The sequence below is a fragment of the Acomys minous genome (assembly GCF_964271855.1).
Source record: "Acomys minous genome assembly, chromosome: 3".
NCBI lineage: Eukaryota > Metazoa > Chordata > Mammalia > Rodentia > Muridae > Acomys > Acomys minous.
This window is the reverse complement of record NC_140485.1, coordinates 134,298,760-134,320,517: the sequence shown is the minus strand read 5'-3', so window position 1 is coordinate 134,320,517 and position 21,758 is coordinate 134,298,760. Positions and strand designations below refer to the sequence as shown.

At 45.5% G+C, this 21,758-nt stretch overlaps 1 long non-coding RNA gene across 1 annotated transcript in view; it reads left to right on the top strand.

Moving 5' to 3' along the window:
* The first annotated feature begins 761 nt into the window (after positions 1-761).
* Positions 762-21,758, top strand: part of LOC311593577 — a 69,388-nt gene continuing 48,391 nt past the window's right edge. The window contains exons 1-2 of the long non-coding RNA XR_014777764.1: positions 762-1,023; positions 2,384-2,486. This is a non-coding gene — a long non-coding RNA (uncharacterized lncRNA). The remainder of the gene's footprint in view (positions 1,024-2,383; positions 2,487-21,758) is intronic.

Sequence of the window (21,758 nt, the reverse complement as noted above, 5' to 3'; positions counted from 1 at the left end):
ATTAGCTTTTTAGAAGTCTATTAAGTTTATTAGGCAAATCTAGATTTCCGTCCCCCTGCCTTAGTTACTGTTCTATGCTGTGACAGATAGCCTGAGGAAAGCAACTGGATGAGCAAAGGGTTTATCTTGTCTCACCGGTCCAGGGCACACTTCAAGGTGCGGGGGAGGCCAGACCAGGAAGTGTCACCTGGTGTCCCGTTAGGAAGCAGAAAACAAGGAATGCCTGTGCTCAGCTTACTTTCCCTCTCGTACACAGTTCAGGATCCCAGCCCAGGGAAGGAACCCACACAAAAGTCCCCCGTGGGCATTCACAGAGGTCCATCCCCCTGCCTCCCCGGGTGACTCTACACCTTATCAAGTCGACTTTGAGATCAGCCATCCTACTGTTCCAGAAGAACTAACTTTATAACTAACTTTTTTCTCTTTTTTTCCCCCTCCCCCTCCTTTGGATCCGTCACCACAAAGGTTTTTTTCTTGTAGTAAGTCTCTGTCTTGCTAGACATGAGCACTGGCACCGGTCCTTTCTCTTTCAAATTCTTTTTCTTTGTGCCTCTGATCAAGTTGACCCGCACCTTCTTTTTATTTTATTTTATTTAAGTAATCTATTCAGATTACACCTCAATTGTTATCCCCTCACTTGTATCCTCCCGGTCCCCCTCCCTCCCTCCTCCATCCTATTCCCTTCCCCCAGCCTGCTTCCTCTTCCCTCTGAGTGTCAGCAGGTCTCCCCACCTTCTCTAGCGACTTCATCGCGGCTGGAGAGCGTGATTTGAATTCAGGTTCCATCGACGTCTTTCTTACGTCATCAAAAGCCATGGCTGGGGCGTGGTTTCCTGACCTACCTGTACCTCGCTCGGCAGGACTGAACTGCAGTGAGCCCAGGGGTGCGAGCAGGAGCAATTGGAACAGGGCCCCACGGCAGGCACCACCGCATCTCAGGAAGCTCCAGAAGAATTTCTGATTGCAAAGATTTGGCAATTCACACAGTCATTTCTATGTGTCAGCTAAAACCTCCAAACCGATGTAACGACCACCCACCCTCTCTCTCTCCCTCTTCCTGCGCTGTCCACATGTAGCTACGGTCTGAAGCTGGGGTCATGCTGTAGTTGGTTAAGGGGTACAGATGGCTTTCTTCCTCTTCCTGCTCGCCCCCTTTTATCTTTTATTCACAGAGACAGGAAAGAGGCAGGGGAACAGGAAAGTGCTCTCTTATCTGGCTCTAATTTGTAATGGCTTAGCCTTTCAGGACCTGAAAGGTGTTAGCAGATGCATGACTACTCCTTCCCTCCCTCCCTCCCTCCCTCCCTCCCTCCCTCCCCCCTCCCCCCCTCTGTTTTTCGAGACAGGGTTTCTCTGTGTAGCCTTGCATGCCCTGGAATTCACAGAGATCCTTCTGCCTCTGCCTCCTGAGTGCTGGGATTAAAGATGTGCACCCCCCACCCCCCAGGGAGTGGGGTGGGGATATATATGGAACTCCCCCATCTAAAATATCTATACCTGCTCTTACCACTTAAAAACCTCAGTGAGGAAAAAAAAAAAAAAAAAAAAAAAAAAAAAAAAAAAAAAACCTCAGTGAGGTAGTAAACTTAAGAGTTTTAAGCTTATTATCTGGGGAACCCTTAGAAATTTGCATAGTGGAGGCAAGAGAGATGGCTCAGCAGTTAAGAGCACTCTCTGCTCTTCCAAAGGTCCTGAGTTCAATTCCCAGTAACCACGTGGTGACTCACAAGCATCTGTAACGGGATCTGATGCCCTCTGCTGGTGCCCAGGTTCTACGAGGATTCTGGGCATCTGAATTCCTGTTCTTATACTTGTGCAATGGGCACATAACTGACTGAGCCATTTCTCACTCCTGATATATAGTTCTATATAACTTTAACACTTGAAAAAACTTTCTTGGGACTTTGTTTTTTTTTAAGGCTTATGTATTATATGTATATGAGTACATTAACTTTATGCACACCAGAAGAGGGCACCAAATTATACTAAAGATGGTTGTGAGCCACCATGTGGTTGCTGGGAGTTGAACTCAGGACCTCTGGAAGTATAGCCAGTCCTCTTAACCACTGAGCCATCTCTCCAGGCCTCAAGACCTTGTTTAGCATTAAGACAGCAACATGCTTCTTTGTGGATATTGTGAAGCATTAAAGACAAGAGTTTGAGTCCTAGTCAGCCCCATGCTTGGCTTGGCAAACTTCCACTGCCAGGTATCATGGCTGTCAACCTATAGTCATATGGCAGCACGGTCCTGAGTTAATATTCCCTAAGAGCATAACCGGGCTGCCTCAGACTGCACAGAATTAGCAGGCCTCAGCGTGCTGTGCTTATGTATCATGTTTTATGTATCACTGTATTACAACGGGGTACAACTTTTGTGTTGCAGTGAAAGGAGACAGAACAAAATACATGAAGTGAAATCGAAAAGAGAAACAGGTGCAGGTCAAAGGCTGGTGAGGCTCCAGGATTCCCTGTGTTGACTTCTCTTGGTGAGTTACAGCAGCTCATGTAAAATGTCTCAAAGCTCACCATAGACTTAATATCTGGAGAGGAACTCATTGGAGGCCCTCTGCCAGGCATAAGCCTGTGCTCCAGGCTCCCAGAAGGAAAGCAAATCTTCAGCAGAAATGATATGTTCATGTAAGCCTTTTAGGCACAATGAGGTACTTTTACCCATTTGAAAAAAAAAAAAAAAAGCAATGGGAATTCTCCCCAAATCTAATTTCCCAGATGTCAGCCAGGGGTTAATCTCATATGCAGGCCTATCACACGATAGCACAGGCCAACCTCCCTTGTTAACAGCACTGTGAACAGGTGCAAAGCTGGGGAAGTACAATAGAACAGAAACCAGCGACAGAAACAGTCCTGTATCCAAGGGGGGCACCCGATGAATGAATGACAAAGCTGGCATTGTGACAGAGCAGAGAGGAGATGATATTTTCAATGATTTTAAAGAAATGATACCGATCATTGGTGTATTCCAATGGGAAAAAATAAATTCTGGCACTTATTTCATGTGATGCCCAAATATTATCTGGATAGGGCAAAAGAATTAAGCCTGTAGTAAGTAACCTGCTCTTTTCTTCAGTGGTGTTTACTTAGGATGCCTATAGGAGTAATGGATGCTGTGGATGAAGGCTTAGCTGCTGCTCAAGTATGTTATATGCATGGATGCATATACCATAGTGAAAACCATTGTTTAGTACACTAAACATCTACAAAAGCCACCACAAGTCTCTCCTCTAAACCCTCCAGGAAGTCCTCCTGAGAGAAGGGAAGGAGGGGCACACTCAGGGTCTTGGATCTGGCCCATGCTGTGATCTGATTGGTAGTCACACAGGTGTATGCCGAGTTAAAAAAAAAAAGTCATTGATCTATGTGCCTAAGATGTGTGCTGTTACATAAGGTCCTCAAATGGATTGCTGTAAAACCAATATTCTCTATGCTGCTGCGATATGTATTTCCAAGAGACTATATATTGTAGAGTTTTCCTTTAGCAATGTATTTTTATCTTTGTCTTAGGCAGGGAATATTTGGAGACAAAGTTCCGGACCTTCTTAAGGTTATGTTGGAGTGTGACATAACATAAGCCTGATCCAAAGGCTTATACTGAAATTCTAAGCCGCAGGGCGCTGGGATTGAGGAAAGCACTGAGGAGGTGATTAGAACTTGATTGCAGGGCCCTTAGCAGTGGGATTAGTGCACTTAAGAAGTGGGGTGACAGTGCTTGTTTGGTCCTTCCCCTACAAGAGGACTCAATGACAAGGACCCTCACCCAGCATCCCTCTCACCCAGCATCCCTCTCACCCAGCATCCCTCTCACCCAGCATCCCTCTCACCCAGCATCCCTCTCACCCAGCATCCCTCTCACCCAGCATCCCTCTCACCCAGCATCCCTCTCACCCAGCATCCCTCTCACCCAGCATCCCTCTCACCCAGCATCCCTCTCACCCAGCATCCCTCTCACCCAGCATCCCTCTCACCCAGCATCCCTCTCACCCAGCATCCCTCTGGTGCCTTGATCTGGACTTTCCAGTCTCCTGAGATGTTTATTATTTAACGGCTGCTCTGCCTGTGGTACTGAACAGTCCAAAAAGACTAACAAAAGCTAGTTAAAAAAAATAAGATTTAGGAAATGAATATATTACAGTAATCATCCTTATGTCTTTCTTCTCAGTCATGGTTCTCATTTTGAAAGGTAATTAAGAGAGCAAATCTTTTGAACGTTCTGTAGTTTATTTTACTTGCCCTTGAAAGTTTATTTTTATTTCCATGTGTGTGAGTAGCCAGGGAGGCCAAAAGTAGCTGTTGGATCCACTGGAGCTAGAGTTACAGGCAGCTGTGAGCCACTGCAGGTCGGTGCTGGCAACCTAACTCAGTCCTGCAAAAGTAGCATGTGGCCTTAGCTGCTGAGCCGTCTCCCTGGTGCCTAGTTACCGTTACTTTGAAGAATTTAGGATTAGAGCAGTGGTCCTCAACCATAAATTATTTTCATTGTTACTTCATAACTGTAATTTCGCTACCCTTATGAATCGTAATGTAAATGCATGATATGCAGGATACCTGATATGCAACCCCTGTGCATGGATCTGTTGACCCCGAAGGGGTCAAGCCCCACAGGTTGAGAACAGCTGGGCTAGAGGGTAGTTTCGTGGTCTCCATCTGACTGCTTTCTCACTGGAAATTCTGCTCAATGCATTGTAGTGAATCCGCAGAGTTCACTGGGCCTATATTCTGTTGCACAGTGTGGCCACCCTTTGTCACCATCCTAGAAACCCTTTCAGTGAAGAGTGCTTATGGAAACTCAAGTACGTGCAAGGTTGTACATGATGGTGATATAATGGTGACTATGCCATTTATACGGAACCCTAGTGAACTAGACCCCGTGTAAATCACAGTTTTGAGATATCCAAAATAAGCTTTCAAGATGGGTAAATCCCAAATATCTGCCCAAGGCCTACTACTGATCCAAGGATAATCTTACTGAAGGTTGTGGTGGGCATCATACTTCAAGGAAATATGTGGGGTGGTGGCTTGAATAAGAATCTTTCCTGATAGACTTGTGTTTTCAGTGCTGGCACCATAGAGAGGGGCACTATTGAGAGGTGTGGCCTTGTTGGAGGAAGTATGTCACAGTGGGGCGGGCTTTGAGGTCCACTCCTATGCTCAAGCTACGCCCAGTGTGGCACATAGCATCCTGCTGCCGCCTGTGGATCAAGATGTAGGCCTCTCAGCTCCTTCTCCATCACCACATCTGTCTGCATGCCACCATGCTTCCCGCCATGACAGTAATGCACTGACCCTCTGAGGCTGTAAGCCCAGGCCCAATTAAATGTTTTTCTTTATAAGGGTTGCCAAGATCATGGTGTCTTTTCACAGCAATAGAAACCCTAACTAAGACATGTGTGGTGTTAGAAAGAGCTAAAGACCTATGGGGACATTCAGGGAGTCACATGAGGTGAGCTGAGCCTGGAGGAGGGCCGTGAGCTCAGCTTTTAAGTCAGAAGTCTGAGACCTGAGCACTAAAGCAGTGAATGTGGGATATATAAGGTAGCACAGAACTGAAGTCACAAAGAAAGATAGAGGGAGAGCAGGGATGAAGCAAAGTCACTGCTGACGTCTGAGGCTTCGTACTAAGAGTGGGTTCATTACAATGAACATTTGCAAGTGAAGATGTGTGGACAGAGGGACGTACTGTGGGACACGCTGTGGCTCACTACGGCTTCCGTGATGAGATGTCTTCTATGCTTTGCTGTCATTGTTTTTTGTTTGTTTGTTTTGTTTTGTTTTTTTGTTTTGGAGAGGGGAGGTTGCATGGGCAAAGGGCAGATATGAGGGGGTGGGGAGGTGAGTGAGACTGGGGTGCATGATGTGAAACTCACAAAGAATCATTAAAAAGGGGGAAAAAAGGGGGGAAAAAAAAGGATGAGTTGGGAATAGAGCTGGCCCCGCCCATCTCTGCTAGTGCATCACTCTCGACAGTTGCTGGCTTCTGGTGCCTGGGAGTCAGGCACAGGTGCGGAAAGACTCACCTTCCTTTGGTGGGCTGGCCTCTAGGCATTTGATCATGCTCCAATGAGTATAAACATAACACAAAATGGACTTTTTTGGTAGGGAGAGGTCTTAGAGAAGGCAGACAGACAGGGGAGGATTGGGAGGTGAGCACAATCAGGGTACATGATGTAAGATTCAATAATAATAATAATAATAATAATAATAATAATAATAATAATAATAATAATAAAAAATAGATTGGGAGATGGCTCAGTCATTAAAGTGCTTGCAGGGCAATATGAAAACTGTAGTTTGCATCCCCACCCTGACCCTTGACCCCTGCACTCCCATCAGTGTGGCCCACATGCAGTTCCAGTTTTTGGAAGGCAAAGACAGGGTGTCATAGTTCTCTTTCAGTTCCTTTGACAAAACACCATGACCAAGGCAATGTATAAAGGAAAGAATTTAATTTGGCTTATGTTTCTGGAGGGTTAGAGTCCACGATGGCAGAAACAGCCGGAAGTTCACATGTTGAGCCAGACCAGGCAAATAGGTAAGGTCTGAGTTCAGGTGAGAGACCCAGCTTCAATGACTAAGGTAGAGACTGATTTAAGAACACTCCTGACATCAACACTGGGCCTCTGTGTGCATGAGCACACACATGCACACAGCCCCCACATGTGCACTCCCACACATGAGAATATGCACACATACCAGAGCGAGAGAGAAAGAGAGAAAGAGAGAGAGAGAGAGAGAGAGAGAGAGAGAGAGAGAGAGAGAGAGAGGATATGAGTTTGTTAGACTAAGGAGCCACGGAGAGAGAAGACAAGAGACACTCAAAATGGAGCAAATATAGCCAGATGGTGGTGGCGCACACCTTTGATCTCAGCACTTGGGAGGCAGAGGCAGGTGGATTTCTGAGTTTGAGGCCAGTTTGGTCTATAGAGAGAGTTCCAGGACAGCCAGAGTTACACAGAAATCCTGTCTCAAAAAAGCCAAAACCAATAAATAAATAAATAAAACAAAACAAAACAAAAAACCCTAAGCCGGGTGTGGTGGCACATGCCTTTAATCCCAGCACTTGGCAGGCAGAGGCGGGTGGATTGCTGTGAGTTCGAGGTCAGCCTGGTCTACAAAATGAGTCTAGGACAGCGAAGGCTACAAAGAGAAACCCTCTCTTGAAAAACCAAAAACCAAAACCAAACCAAAACAGAAACCTCAAACAAACAAACAAGCAAAAAACAAACAAACAAACAAACAAAAAACCCAAAAAACAAGCAACAACAACAACAAACCCGAAAAAGTATGCTCACAGCCAGTGTGGCTTCCCCCTGCAGTCATGAGCCTTCTTAGAATAAACTTGAGACTAGAATGTGATAATTGCACTTGAAGCTGTTTTGAGCTCTGGGCCTATGGAAAAGAAGATAGAGACTTTTACTGTTGGATGCAGAAGTGAGGTTAGTCATCCCTTCCAAAGGAAAGGCATCTTTTGGCATTATCTAAGATGCTTGTAGAGCACATATTCAAAACATGGTTCTTTTCATAGGAAGATATAGATGCTACTGAAGATGGCTTGAAAACAACATTAAACACACCAAAATATTTCCCGAAGAGTTGCAGCAGTTGTGGGTGGTCCAGCTTGTTAATTGCAGAATAAAGCCCTTAACTGTTACATCGGAAAAAATGTGAAAACCAAACAAAGATTTGGTCCAAGAGAGGATACTTAATACTGATCATTCCATAGGAGAAAGGGCATTGGGAGGTAAAATGTAAGCTGCTTTCTCTGCTGAGCATTCACGGCACATAAAACATCAAGTAGCCTCTCACCTCCTGGCCCCCAGCCCCACATCTGAGCCTGCCACTGGGCAAGGAAGAAATTCTCATCAGCCCTCTTGAGTTTGGTCCCAGTAGACCGTTTCTTTCTATTGTTTCTCCAGATAAGTGAATTTATCTTGGCTCCTATTAATTTAAGGAGTTGCTTTGGTTCCTGCCTTCTTTTCTGCCAAAGGCATGGGGGAAACTTCCAGAGGGAGGGAGGGAGGGAAAGAGGGGGAGAGAGAGAGAGAGAGAGAGAGAGAGAGAGAGAGAGAGAGAGAGAGAGAGAGAGACAGACAGACAGACAGACAGACAGACACACATACAGAGAGACAGACAGGGAGAAACAGAGAGGAGAGAGGCAGAGTTAGAGAGACAGAGACACATGGAGGAGAGAGAGATACACACATAGGGAGGCAGAGAGACAGAGACAGAGAGGTGAGAGAGAGACAGATAGAGAGAGACAGAGACAGCGGGACACACATAGAGACAGACAGACAGGGAGAGACAGAGAGGAGAGGCAGAGTTAGAGAGGCAGAGACAGAGACACACAGAGAAAGAGACAGAAAAAGAGAGAGAGAGACAGAGACAGCAGGACACACACAGAGACAGACAGACAGACACACACACACACACACACACACACACACACACACAGAGAGAGAGAGAGAGAGAGAGAGAGAGAGAGAGAGAGAGAGAGAGAGAGAGAGAGAGAATGAATGAGCACAGTGTATGCGTCTGCTGCAGACCCAGACTTCTTTCAGGAATTTGTAGGAGGGTGCGCCTGGACCGGTGCCATGCTAGGCTGCTGAGCCGAGGTCAGAGGTTCCGAACCTTTGATTCTGTTGCTCTCAAGCCTTTGTATATGAAGCCTGCATTTTGGTTTACATACATTCTGATTACATTCCTTGTTTACAATGGCTGCTGTGGTTGGAGTGTGAAATGTCCCCCTTGGACTGGTGGGGTTTGAATACTTGGTTTCCTGTTGGAAGTGATGGAGGGAGGGAGTGGGTCACCGTGGGGTCAGACCTCCCGTAAGCTGCATCTTGCCAGGGATTTGATCATAGCCGTGAGAAAAGCAACTAGGTTAATAGTTTTTTGGTTTATAATGTTTTTTTATTACATTTGTTGTTTACAATAGCTTATGAGAGGTCTATTGTACTTCCCTTGATTATTGGGGCAATTTTGGTATTATTAGATACGGATACTGCCTAATATTTGTCTCGTAGTCAGTTTGTCATCAATGTGTGTGCCAACATTCCATATCCACCACTGTAGGTTCCTCAGCAAACTGCCTCAGAGGAAAGGCTCTTTGCTGCACAAGCCTGCTGACCTGAGTGTGGCTCCCAGAACCCACAGTTGAAAGTCTGCACCCCTCTGTGTACGTTTATGGGATTCCTGAGTGTGCAAATGGGTGGGTCTCTGATTCTTGTGCCTTTGCTTGGGCTCTTTTCCTTCCGTTGGTTTCTCTTGTCCGCCCTTCGATTGGATAGTTTTTGTTTTTATCTTATTATATTTTATTTTGTTATATTTTTAAAAAAATGAATGACTGTAAACCTAGCCACTAGGGTAAAGGTTAACAACTGAGCTGTCATTTGTACCTGCTGGGAGAGGGGAAGTCACTTGTCTTCAGTGAAGTGAAACTGAGTATATTAACCAATCTAGGGCAGGCCTCATGTTCAGGGATAGTTGGGGGTGTCGCTTTATTTTGTTTTCTTGGTTTGGGGGCTTTTATTGTGGCATCAGGTTTTTGTTTCCTTTTTTTTTTGAGAAAGAAAGTTGGATTGATGGGGGGAGAGAGAAGATCTGAAAGAATTTGGGGAAGGGGAAGAATATGGTCAAAATATATTGAAAAAAATTTAAATTGTCATAAATAATAAAAAAACATAAGCTGGGCAGTGGTGGAAGTAGAGGCAGGCAGATTTCTGTGAGTTTAAGGCTAGTCTGATCTACAGAGAGAGAGAGAGAGAGAGAGAGAGAGAGAGAGAGAGAGTGAGAGAGAGTTACAGGGCAGCCAGAACTACACAAAGAAACCCGTCTATAAAAACAAAACAAAGCAAAACAAAACAACAACAAAAACAACAAAGAAATTTAAAAAAACAAATAAAAATGAGAAAAAAAAAAGAAAGAGCTGGCCTCTGCACACTGTCCTATGGCCTCCTATAGCGAGGTACTACATGGTTGTCAGCTCCTCCAGCCTGGAGCTCACTTCAGGTGGCAAATCCCCTCCCCCTGCCTACCTACCAATTGCTAAATTGTACATATGGACCACTGTGCTTGACAAGTTTACTACCTAAGGTGTACAGTGCGGCACGTTGCTTTGGTGTGTAAGTAGCTGTTTAAGGATCCCCTATGATAAATGTGCCACGCTCGTCCCTTCATACAGATTTATTTGCTTTTTGTGACGAGGGTACTAGCTCAGGGGGTTTCAGGTATGCAATACGCTATTACTAATTAGAGTCCTCAGGTTGAACATGATAGCTCCCGAATTTACTCTTCTTACAACTAGAAGTTGGTGTACTCTCACCAACATCTCCCCACTGGTCGTTAAATTTAAGTTTAGTAGGCTGGAGAGATGCCTCAGAGGTTAAGAGTACTTGGCTGCTCTTCCAAAGGTCCTGAGTTCAATTCCCAGCAACCACCTAGTGGCTCACAACCATCTATAATGAGATCTGGTGCCCTCTTCTGGCGTGCAGGTGTGTACATACAGGTAGAACCCTGTATACATAATAAATGAATAAATGTTTTGAAAAAAAAAAGTATAAGTTTAGCAATTTGGGGTTTTGTTTGTTTTTAATATCATCTCATATAGGCCAGGCTAGCCTCAACCTTCTCTACTTAGTCAAAAGTGACCTTGATCTTTTGATCTTCCTGCCTCTGCCTCCCAAGTACTGGGATTATAAATGTGCTGCCCTACCCACCAAGGTCAGCAATTCTTGTGTGGATTTTAGATTCATAATCTAAGGACCTTCTAATATTTAAAGCTCTAACATATAGCACATGGACTAGAATAACAGTGTTACTCACTGGAGATCCTTGAGACTAGATTGTTCTAGTAATGGCATGGAATTGTATTCATATTCAAAACAATAGGCTATATTTAGAGTAATAATTATATAAGGTCAATATCATCATTGATGATTTGAAGAAGTAATTCTTCTTTAAAATGACTAGCATATATTAATTGCATAAACTAATATGGTTCATTAGAACATCATTCTTTTGAGGTTAAAAAGGGATATAGTAAAAAGGTATGAGGCAGGAAGTAGAAGGCGCCACCTGAGGTCTGGTGATGACAAGCACTCACCCTTGGATACTGTAGCTGTCAAACGTTTTGAGCAGGCAGCTGCAAGTTACCTTGCTTTGCCAGACTCTGGGAAATAGCCAGTGAGCTCATGAATACCACCTAGAGCCACAGTCACTCGGCTAGTGGGGGAACCCTGACTGGTGCAGGTGGTTAATTCACTTGATTTTCTTTTCCTAGTGTCTCATGCCAATTTATTTTTCTTTTCTTTAGCTGGATTTTATCCAGTTGACAAGAGTTCACTTTATATAAAGTAAAACCAATAATATTACGAGCGAAGCATTCCGTTGAGGATGTGCAGGTATAAAATGTCCCTGCATGCTGAGCTCCACCCTCAGCAGCGTCTCTTTATACATCGCAACAGCCTTGCCTCTCCATGGGACCCTGGCCAGCCTTGAATTCAAGAGCCTCTTGTTTCTACTTCCTGAATGCTGGGATAGGTGTGCACCACCACACACCTCTCAAAAAGTTAAAACAGGTCAACTCATCTAGTCAGCAGGCTTTTAAAAAAGATAACATGTTTGTGAAACATAAAGGAAGAGTAAGCATTTCAAATTCTGTGAGGAAAAACGGCCACTATGATCAGGTGATCGGAACTCGATAGAAGACTCCATTAGACCCATTACAGCTTGTAGAGTGACCTGATGGGCCCTAAGAGTTTGCTCTGAAAAGCCTGGCAGAGGACAGCCTCTGAGGGCAGCTCTGACAGAGACTGGAATGTTGTCGGGAGGCCTCCCACACAGCATTCTGCAGATCAGACGGGACAGCCTGTCCAGATGAGCCAGGCCCCCTGTGCTGGTAGCCTTAGGACCCCTGGTAACCTTAGATCCTTAGCTATGAGTACCAAGGACCATCCCAGCTATTGCCTAGAGAGCTACTCCATCCGCCACCTCAGAGGACCCTTAGAACCCTTGAGCCACACCCCCCTGTATACACAGGCAATAGTTCTGGGTTTGGCCTTAACTTGATTCCTCACTCATTACTTCAGTAGTTCTGGTCATATTTAGAACTAATAGCATGTTGTTGAGGCCCTGGAAGCCTTCCCACTCCCCCAGATATTCTCCCTTCTCTACAATGGAACGCTGGGTGGTCCCAGCATCTTAAGAAGTGGCGATGGGTAGCTCTGACACGGTTCAGGACATGGGCACCCATGTCAACCCTCATTTTCTTAGCTTTGATGAATTCCTTCGAAACTTCAGTCAACAACACCTCTGCTCACTCTGTTTTTAGGATTGGGTTTGGTCTGATAATCTTCTATTGCCTCGACATGGGTAGGCAGAGCCTTAGACGCCTCCAAAAGTTTTTTTTTTTTTTTAAGCTGCACCTGCCTTGCAGATACTACCTATTTATTATCATCTTAAAACTCTTTGCAGACATCAGGAGTATGTCCCAATGAGAGGAAGCTATGTCTTATGAACTTTCACCATTTGATTCCCCTCGGTGCTCAAGCCATGACTCTAACTGGAGTCTTAGAACCCAGGAACCTGGGGCACACCTCTGTAAGGCCGCTGGATGCAGTAGAGCCGCAGTAGGGTTTTTTGTAGCTACAAGGAGGCTGCCATGCTGTCACTGCTCTGCCACGGCGTCTGTCTCCTTCCAACTGGTACACTGACGAGAGCAGATCTCACATGCTTTTCAAAATAAGCTAACCATTACGTGAGATGGCAGGTGCGAGTCTGACCACTCTTAGTAACCATTTCGTCATGTGTACCAAAACATCGGAGGAGGGATGGGAGGTGGAGAGATGACTCAGTGGTGAAAAGCACTTCCAGAGGACCTGAGGGACTTACATCAGTGGCTCACTATTGTTTATAACTCCAGCTCCAATGGATCTGACTCCCCTTTCTGACCTCTGAGGGCACCTGCATACATATGGCATAAACACAGGTGCACAGATACATGCACATAAATAAAAAAAATTTTAAATATGTAAAAAACCACAAGTGGCGTTTTAAATATATATATGGAATAAAATATTAAAAAGGAAAAGTCCTTCTCAACTATGATTTCCAAATGGTCTCTCTTAAGAACCTCTGTACGTTATTGTTACAGGGTTATCTTGTCAGTGGCCCATGTCATGAGTTAGTGGCCACATATGTAAGCGATGTGCATAGAGTCAACAAAGTTTCTTTCATTAGAAAAAAAAACAAAACGGGATCTAAACAGAAATAAACCATCCCGGAGAGGTCACAAAACAAACCAAAACAATAGCAGCAGCAGCAGCAGCAACAGCAGCAGCAAAACCCTGAAGATACAATGGCAGACTGTTGACTCTAAGTGTCTTACACAAAACAAGATCTTCACTGTCTCATTAAAAGAAATTTTTGTATTTCCTCTTGAAAATTTTGTTTTACATAATTTGATGCTGAACTTGCTTGCATTTCTCCAAAGTAAATAGTTTTTGCAAAACACTCAGTGCCTAATGTATCAGATAAAGAAAGGCTTATTAGTGCACTGGAGGAGGATTTCCCATGTGACAGAGGTTGTTTTTCTGAGTTCGGGCTACAAAGAAGCTTTCTGTATCACTGGATCCCACCAATATGGGAACACTGCGCGGATTTCACAGAGGGACCATAGAAAAACTCAACACAGAAATTTCAGGGCCAAAGGCAGAAGGAAAAAAATAGCAATTTTCCTCTGGTATTTTGATAACTTTTACTGAGTTTAAGAAAATTCTAAGGAAAATCCAATTCACTCAGTGGAAGGAAGGTTTCTGAGTTCATGATCCCTGAAGAGTGAGCGTGGTGTTTGCTGCGTTCTTTCTACGTATCATGGGAACACTGGGAGAACAAGTTTACGATTTATGAAAGAGGATTTTTTTATGGGGAGTTCAGATTAACTGTGGAAATTTTGCTTAGAGATCATATTTGAAGTCTTTTCATTTTGTTGGTAAGAAGATCACAGGCCACTGAGAGTGTGGCACCCACCTGTATCCCCACTTGTGGGCGGAGTGGAGGCAGGAGAATTGTTGAGTTCCAGGATAGACCATACAGTGAGACCTTGTCTCGAAATTGAACAAACAAATGAATGAACTAAATATACTTATAATCTCAGAATCTGGGGCCAGAGGCAGGAAGACAAGATGTCCAAGAGCATCCTTGGCTTCTCAGTGAGTCTGTTGCCAGCCTGGGCTACAGGAGACCCTGCTGAGACAAAGATGGGGTGGGAAGTGAGAGCAGCCAGGTGAATGAGTGAGTGAGGTAGAGACAGAACAAATGATCAGACAGCATATGCATAGACTTAATTAACAAGTATCTTTAAATGAACTGTTTATGGACTTATTAAAGCATTAAAAAAAAAACCACAGAGAGCAGAGAATGGAAAATGTACTATTTTATGACGGAGGTACTTGACAATATCAGGAGCCAGGTGAATCCGTAGCACTGATTGGCTAGCAACCTGGCTAAATCCAAGAGCTCCAGGTTCAGTGAGAGACTCTCTCTCTCAAAAAAAAAAAAAAAAAAAAAAAAAATATATATATATATATATATATATATATAATCTATCCATCCATCCATCTGTCTGATCTGTCTGTCTGTCTATCATCTATCACCTATCATCTAAACCTATCTATTTATCAACCATCTATCTAGTTATCTGTCTGTCAAGGAAGACATCAACACTGACCTCTGACCTTCATACAAGCACATGCATGTGCATCCAACTATAGGAACATGTACATATAGTGCATATATATATACACATACAAAAACATTTGAGATGAAGTTTCAAAAAAGGGGGGGCAGGATAGATGGTTCAGTAGTTAAGAGCACTGTCTGTTCCTCCAGAGGACCTGAGTTCAATTCCCAGCACCCACATGGTGGCTCACGACCATGGGATTTGATGCCTTCTTCTGTTATACATGCAAATAGAACACTCATATAAATAAATAGCCGGGCGTGGTGGCGCATGCCTTTAATCCCAGCACTTGGGAGGCAGAGGCAGGTAGATCGCTGTGAGTTCGAGGCCAGCCTGGTCTACAAAGTGAGTCCAGGACAGCCAAGGCTGCACAGAGAAACCCTGTCTTGAAAAACCAATAAATAAATAAATAAATATTTTTTAAAAATCAACCTTAAAAATCTAACAGTTACTTTGAAATATAGGAGACTGACCCTACCAATAAAGTGCTGTTTTCCTAATGGGAGTCAGTTTAAATTGCAATGACATCATACCCCACAGAGTCATCATAAACTGACCTTTAGAAAGTTGATTTTTAGAAATAAAAACATAGAATGGGTCCGACATGAGGGAGATTCTTTCCCTGAACTTTTGGTGTTATTAGACTCTCAATTACATCAGCTGCCTGTTTAGGCATCTGGAAACATGCCTAGAGGCAGAATTTGGACAAATGAAGATCTGAGAGCCATGCTCCCACAGTGAGAACCAAAATGGATGAAATATTTAAATGCAAAAAGACTTCATGTTCAGAATTTGCCACAGTTTGTCATTTGTACAGACTGCTTTTATTCTTAAAAACAAAAACAAAAACAAAAAACAAAAAACAAAAAACAAAAAAACAAAACTCTAGAGCAGAGGGCTGAGGGCATGCTCAGTTGGTAGTGTTTGCCTCCTGTGCACATAGCCCAGCCTCTCATAAACTGCGTGTGGTGGCACACACTTGTAACTCCAATGTTTTGGGACACAGAGGTAGAAGGAGAAGTTCAAGGCCATCTATGGCTACATAATGAGTTCAAGGCCGCCCTGTCTCAAAAACAAAACAAAAACCCACCCCAAACCAAAACCATCGCTAGGCACAGCAGGCGCAGCCACAAAGCAGGAAGTTCCTCAGAAGTCATTGACTCCATGAATCTAAAAAGTAAACAAGGTCCTTAGAGCTAACTGAGTGATTAAAGGCGACCGACAAACGTCAACACTGAATTCATAACTTGGCCTTTTTTTCATGTGTTTATGAAATGGAGAGCAATAGCCTTTTAGAAAATTGAGGACAACGGATGCATTAAAGTAACAAAGGAAACGTGTGTGTGTATGTGTGTGTGCGCGCGCGCGTGTGTGTGTGTGTGCGCAGCACCCTCTGGGCTGCACCCTTAAGATTATCTCCCTGTTATTGGCTGAGACGTTCCTGCGCCGTGTGCCCATTTAATTCAAATTCTTGAGCGTAGTAGGATGCCGAAAGAGCGTGTGTGTCCTTTCCGGTTCAGAGAAGCAGGGGTACAGGCATAACTCCTACTTAGACTGTGAGGAGAGGAAGGTCACATGGTACAGAGTGCTGGGTACCAGCTCAGTCATCGGCTCTGTGACCGTGTCCGGCTTAGCATGTGGTTTGACAGGCGTTCATCTCACAGCATACATAAGCTCTTCTCGATCCAACAGGGCAGCCTAACAAGGACAGTGGAGCGCATGCGTGCTGTCGGGTGGTGGCTTTTACTCCACGTCTCCCGGGGGTTTTGTAACCCATGAGTTCCAAGGTTTCATGACCTTGATTGTGGCTTCCTTTGGCTTTATTGTTTTGCAAACGTTCAACCTTCCGGTTTGAGAGCTATTAAGCAACCTTCTAGAAAATTCCTTTTCTGCTTTGTTGGTTTTTTATGCCCCTACCCAGGCACTGTGTTGACCACAGACGCTGACCATGTGCCCCTGATTTCCTTAGGTTTCACCAACCATCCCACCATGAGAAGAGAATTAACTTCTCAACAGCAAAGGTCCTATCTTACCTTTTCCATGTATCTATCTACACAGTAACTTACCCTGAACCAGGCCCCAGGCTAGCATGGTGCACTCGCTGCTAGGTTAAGAGGGGACCCCAGGATTATCCAAGGCGTGCTGAGGGAAGAATGAATGAATCTGAGGTGTTTGATGTCAGAACGCTGACATTGCTGAGTTATGCTAAGAACCCTGTAACAACCTACTTAAAAAATTGTTATTGCCCGGTGTGGCTGCTCACGCCTTTAATCCCAGCACTCGGGAGGCAGAAGCAGGTGGATTGCTGTGAGTTCAAGGCCAGTCTGGTCTACAAGGTGCGTCCAGGACAGCCAAGGCTACACAGAGACACCCTGTCTCTAAACAACAACAAACAGCAATCTAAGTTGTCATTAGTGTGTGCATGTATATGTGTGGTGATCAGAGGGCAATTTGCAAGAGTCATTTCTGTTTTTCTATCATGAAATTCCCAGCGATCGATCTCAGGTCTCCTTAAGGCTTGTCAACAAGACTTCTGAGCCATGTCCACAGCACAAGACAACTTTTTAAAATGATTTATTATTTATTTACCTACTTATTCGTGTGTGTGGTGTGTACATGTATGTACACATATGTGTATGCGCGTTCACGTGTACAGAGGTCAGAAATCACTGTCAGGTTGTTGTTGTTGTTGTTTCATTGTTCTCTGACCTATTCATTTATTTTTTTGGAGACAAGTTTTCTAACTGAACTTGGAGCACACCATTTTGGGCTAGACTGGCCAGCAAGTCCTTGAAATCCATCTCTCTAGCTACTCCTGGGGGTTGTAGATAGGCACCACTATGTTGAGCTTTTATGTGTGTGCTAGGAATCAAACTCAGGTCCTTTTGCTTTGCCAGTTAAAGTTTGTAAGTGTATTTTTATTTTATGTATATGGGTATTTTGCTTGCCTGTATGTCTGATCATTACTTGTGTGCCTGGTGTCTGCAGAGGCTAGGAGAGGGCATCAGAGGCCCTGGGACCAGAATTAGAGAAAGTCCTGAGCTGCCATGTGGGTGCTGAGGACCGAACCTGGGTGCTCTGGAAGAGCAGCAAGGGAGCTGAGCCACTGAGGTATCTCTGCAGCCTCTTTACCTAGTTTTTAACAGGTTTCTAATTAAGGGGTGTGGAAACCTTCCTGTTGTCATTTACGTAAGGTGTTCTGCAATTATAGCAAATGCGTTGACATTAAGGTTAAAGATTCTTCCCCTGGGTTCTCTTTATAGGCATTCTTTTGTTGTTTTTTGTTTTGTTTTTGAAACAGGGTTTCACTGTGTAGCCTTGGCTGTCCTGGACTCACCCTGTAGACTAGGCTGGCCTTGAACTCACAGCAATCTGCCTGCCTCTGCCTCCCAAGTGCTGGGATTAAAGGCTCGTGCCACCATGCTCAGCTATAGGTATTCTTTTTAGTCACTTATTACCTCTGAAAAGTATTCCTTGTCATGTTTTTATTCTTTCATTCTATGTGCATGGGTGTTTTGCCCTCTTGTATGTCTGTGTAGCACATGTGTGCAGTGCCCACTAAAGTGAGAAAGGCGCATGAGATCCCTTGGAACCAAGAGCTTCAGATGGCTGAAATCCATCCTGTGGATGCTTAGAGCCAAGTCTGGATCCTCTGGAAGAGCAAGAAGTGTCCTGCCCTTAATCCCTGAACCATTTCTCCAACCCCCTCCCCCCACCCCCTTCCTCCTCCTACTCCCCATCCCTCGCTTTGTCGTGTTTTTAAAAGAAGTTCTTTATTGTGTATTCTACATAGTTCTCCAGGGGAACAAATACTAGTCTACAAAAACTCGTCAATGTGACTCATCAAAACTAACACCATTTCCTTAAATATTTTGGGCGAATCTCCGTGTGCCCAACATTAAACATAACACGCGGGCACTTTGCTTCTAATGCAGATTCTTTTTTAAGTTTTACATTAAATGTCGAGGGGGTGGCGTAACAGTGCACCATCTCAACTATGTTGTTGGTACAGTTTGCATCATGCAAAACTATGAGGATCTGAGTTCAATCCCCATCATCCACTTAAAATCTCTGTGTTGGGATGTGTGCCTATAGTCCCAGGGCCGGGGAGGTGGAGACTGGAGGATCTGTGGGGCTTGGCAGCCAGCCAGTTAAAAGGACCAGAAAGTTCCAGATCCTCTTAGCAACCGTGTTTCAAGCAGCAAGGTACAAAATGATTGAAGAAGCCACCAGGTGTCAACTCTGGCCTCCACATGCATATGCACACACACATGAATATGCCTACACATATACACTGGTATACGAACACGCATACACACATAAAAATGCACACATGTACATGAATATGCAAACACATGAACATGCACACACATTAACATGCATACACATGTGCATATACATGAACATGTATACATACATACAAATTTCCATTAGTCAATTGTCTTGGTAATTGAGGAATAATACAGAGACTTGTGTTATATATATATATACATATACATATATGTATATATATTCAGAAAATGAAAAGCAAATGGAAACTTTTTTCCTATTTAATCTGTGCTGCCTCAATAGCCTCCTGCCCCCCCATCCCCCCCACCTCCCTGCCCGCCAATGGAGCTATTTCACAAAACAGATTGAGTCAACACAGAACAAGAAATCTGAGAACACCTAGCAAACCCTTGGAAACATTTCCAGAGGAGCCTTTATCTGACACCAACCTGAAATGGCAGCTTACAAACCAGACTGTCTCTCCGTGTTGTCTCTCTTCAAGGGGGTGTTAAGTTGCAGGGCGGGGGAGGGGACGCCAGCTTTTAATAATATCCAGCCTTAGATGCCATCAGCAGGACGACATTTCCTGGAAAGAACCATGTTATTACAGGATTATTATTTGTAATGATTTGCTTGATATGATCAACAAAGAAAAAGTAAATTACCCAAATGGGACTTCTGGCAGGGATGTGCAGCCTCATGGCAGGGAAACATCTCCCCTCACATATTTGAGTAAACATGGAAATAGGCTTGATGTTAACAGTAGGAGGAGTGTGGGAGTGTGGGTGGGGTGGGTGGGGTGGGGTGGGGTGGGGGTGAGGTGAGGATGAGGTGAGGTGGGGTGGGATAGGGTGGGGTGAGGTGAGGTGGGGTGGGGTAGGGGTGAGGTGGGGTGGGTGGGGTGGGGGGGTGGGGGTGAGGTGAGGTGGGGTGGGGTAGGGGTGAGGTGGGGTGGGGTAGGGGTGAGGTGGGGTGGGATGTGGGGGTGAGGTGAGGTGGGTGGGGTGGGGATGAGGTGGGGTGGGTGGGGTGGGGGGGTGGGGGTAAGGTGGGGTGGGGTGGGGGTGAGGTGGGGTGGGTGGGGTGGGGGGGTGGGGGTGAGGTGGGGGTGAGGTGGGGTGGGGTGGGGGTGAGGTGGGGTGGGTGGGGTGGGGGGGTGGGGGTGAGGTGGGGGTGAGGTGGGGTGGGGTGGGGGTGAGGTGGGGTGGGATGGGGTGGGGTGAGGTGATGTGGGGTGGGGTAGGGGTGAGGTGGGGTGGGGTGGGGGTGAGGTGGGGTGAGGTGGGGTGGGTGGGGTGGGGGGGTGGGGGTGAGGTGGGGTGGGGTGGGGGTGAGGTGGGGTGAGGTGGGGTGGGTGGGGTGGGGGGGTGGGGGTGAGGTGGGGTGGGGTGGGGGTGAGGTGGGGGGCTGGGGTGGGGGGGTGGGGGTGAGGTGGGGATGAGGTGGGGGTGGGGGTGAGGTGGGGGTGAGGTGGGGTGGGGTGGGGGTGAGGTGGGGTGGGATGGGGTGGGGTGAGGTGAGGTGGGGGTGGGGTGGGGATGAGGTGGGGGTGAGGTGAGGTGGGGTGGGATGGGATGGGGTGGGGATGAGGTGGGGGTGAGGTGAGGTGGGGTGGGGTAGGGGTGAGGTGAGGTGGGGGTGGGGTGGGGTGAGGTGAGGTGGGGGTGGGGTGGGGTGAGGTGAGGTGGGGGTGGGGTGGGGTGAGGTGAGGTGGGGGTGGGGATGGGGTGGGGTGGGGATGAGGTGGGGGTGAGGTGAGGGGGGGTGGGGTGGGGTGGCGGGGTGGGAGTGAGGGCTGCTGGCAAAGACTGCAAGAATCTGTAAAGCCACGGAATTCTAGGTTCGCCCTCTTTCAGTGAAACCTTTGCCAGACTTTTTGGCAGCCTGAGTCAGGATTTATATTTAAGGAAAATTTAGAAGCCAAAACAACATAGTTGAGAGGATGTCTTATTGCTTCTTTTTTTTTTAGGTACACAGATGTAATATTGTAGACACACTGGAGCTCCAGGAAAGCCAGGGACAGAGAGGGGAGGGGTAGAAGGTTCCAGATTCATTGTCAAGAGGTTACAAGGTTTCAAGATAGTGAGTTAGGGCAACAGCTTTTTGTTTGTTTTGTTTTGTTTTGTTTTAAGACAAACAAAGACTGTGTAGCCTTGGCTGTCCTGGAACTTACTCTGTAGCCAGGCAGGCTTTGAACTCAGAGATCTGCCTGCCTCTGCCTCCCAGATGGGCTACTCCCTGCAGGGCACCAGATTTGAAAGTGGCACTGATAAACACTTTGCAACAAATAAACCCCAACACAAAAGGTTTAGCACCTTCATGCATAAATTCTTTATAAAAGAGGCCACAGAAAATTCAGCAAAACACAGCCACAGGCTAGTGCGGTGGCTCCTCGGGTAAAAGTGCTGTTGTCTGAGGACCAGAGTTCAGGCCTGGAACCTTCATAAAGGTGGAAGGAGAGAATGGAGAAAGGAGAGTTGTTCACACACATAGAGAGTGCCACACGCATGCTGCGGCACATGTGTATACACACACACACACACACACACACACACACGAATAATAAGAAAAAATTAAAGTAAAATTAAAAACCAAAAAACCCATTGTTTTCTTTTTACTTTTATTTACTTATATTTTACTTTGAACAGCTGCTTTTTAAAGTTATATGACGTGGAGCTGGTGAGATGGCTCAGTGGGTAAAGGCACCTGTGGTCGTGCCTGGCCTTGGTATGATTGCCTG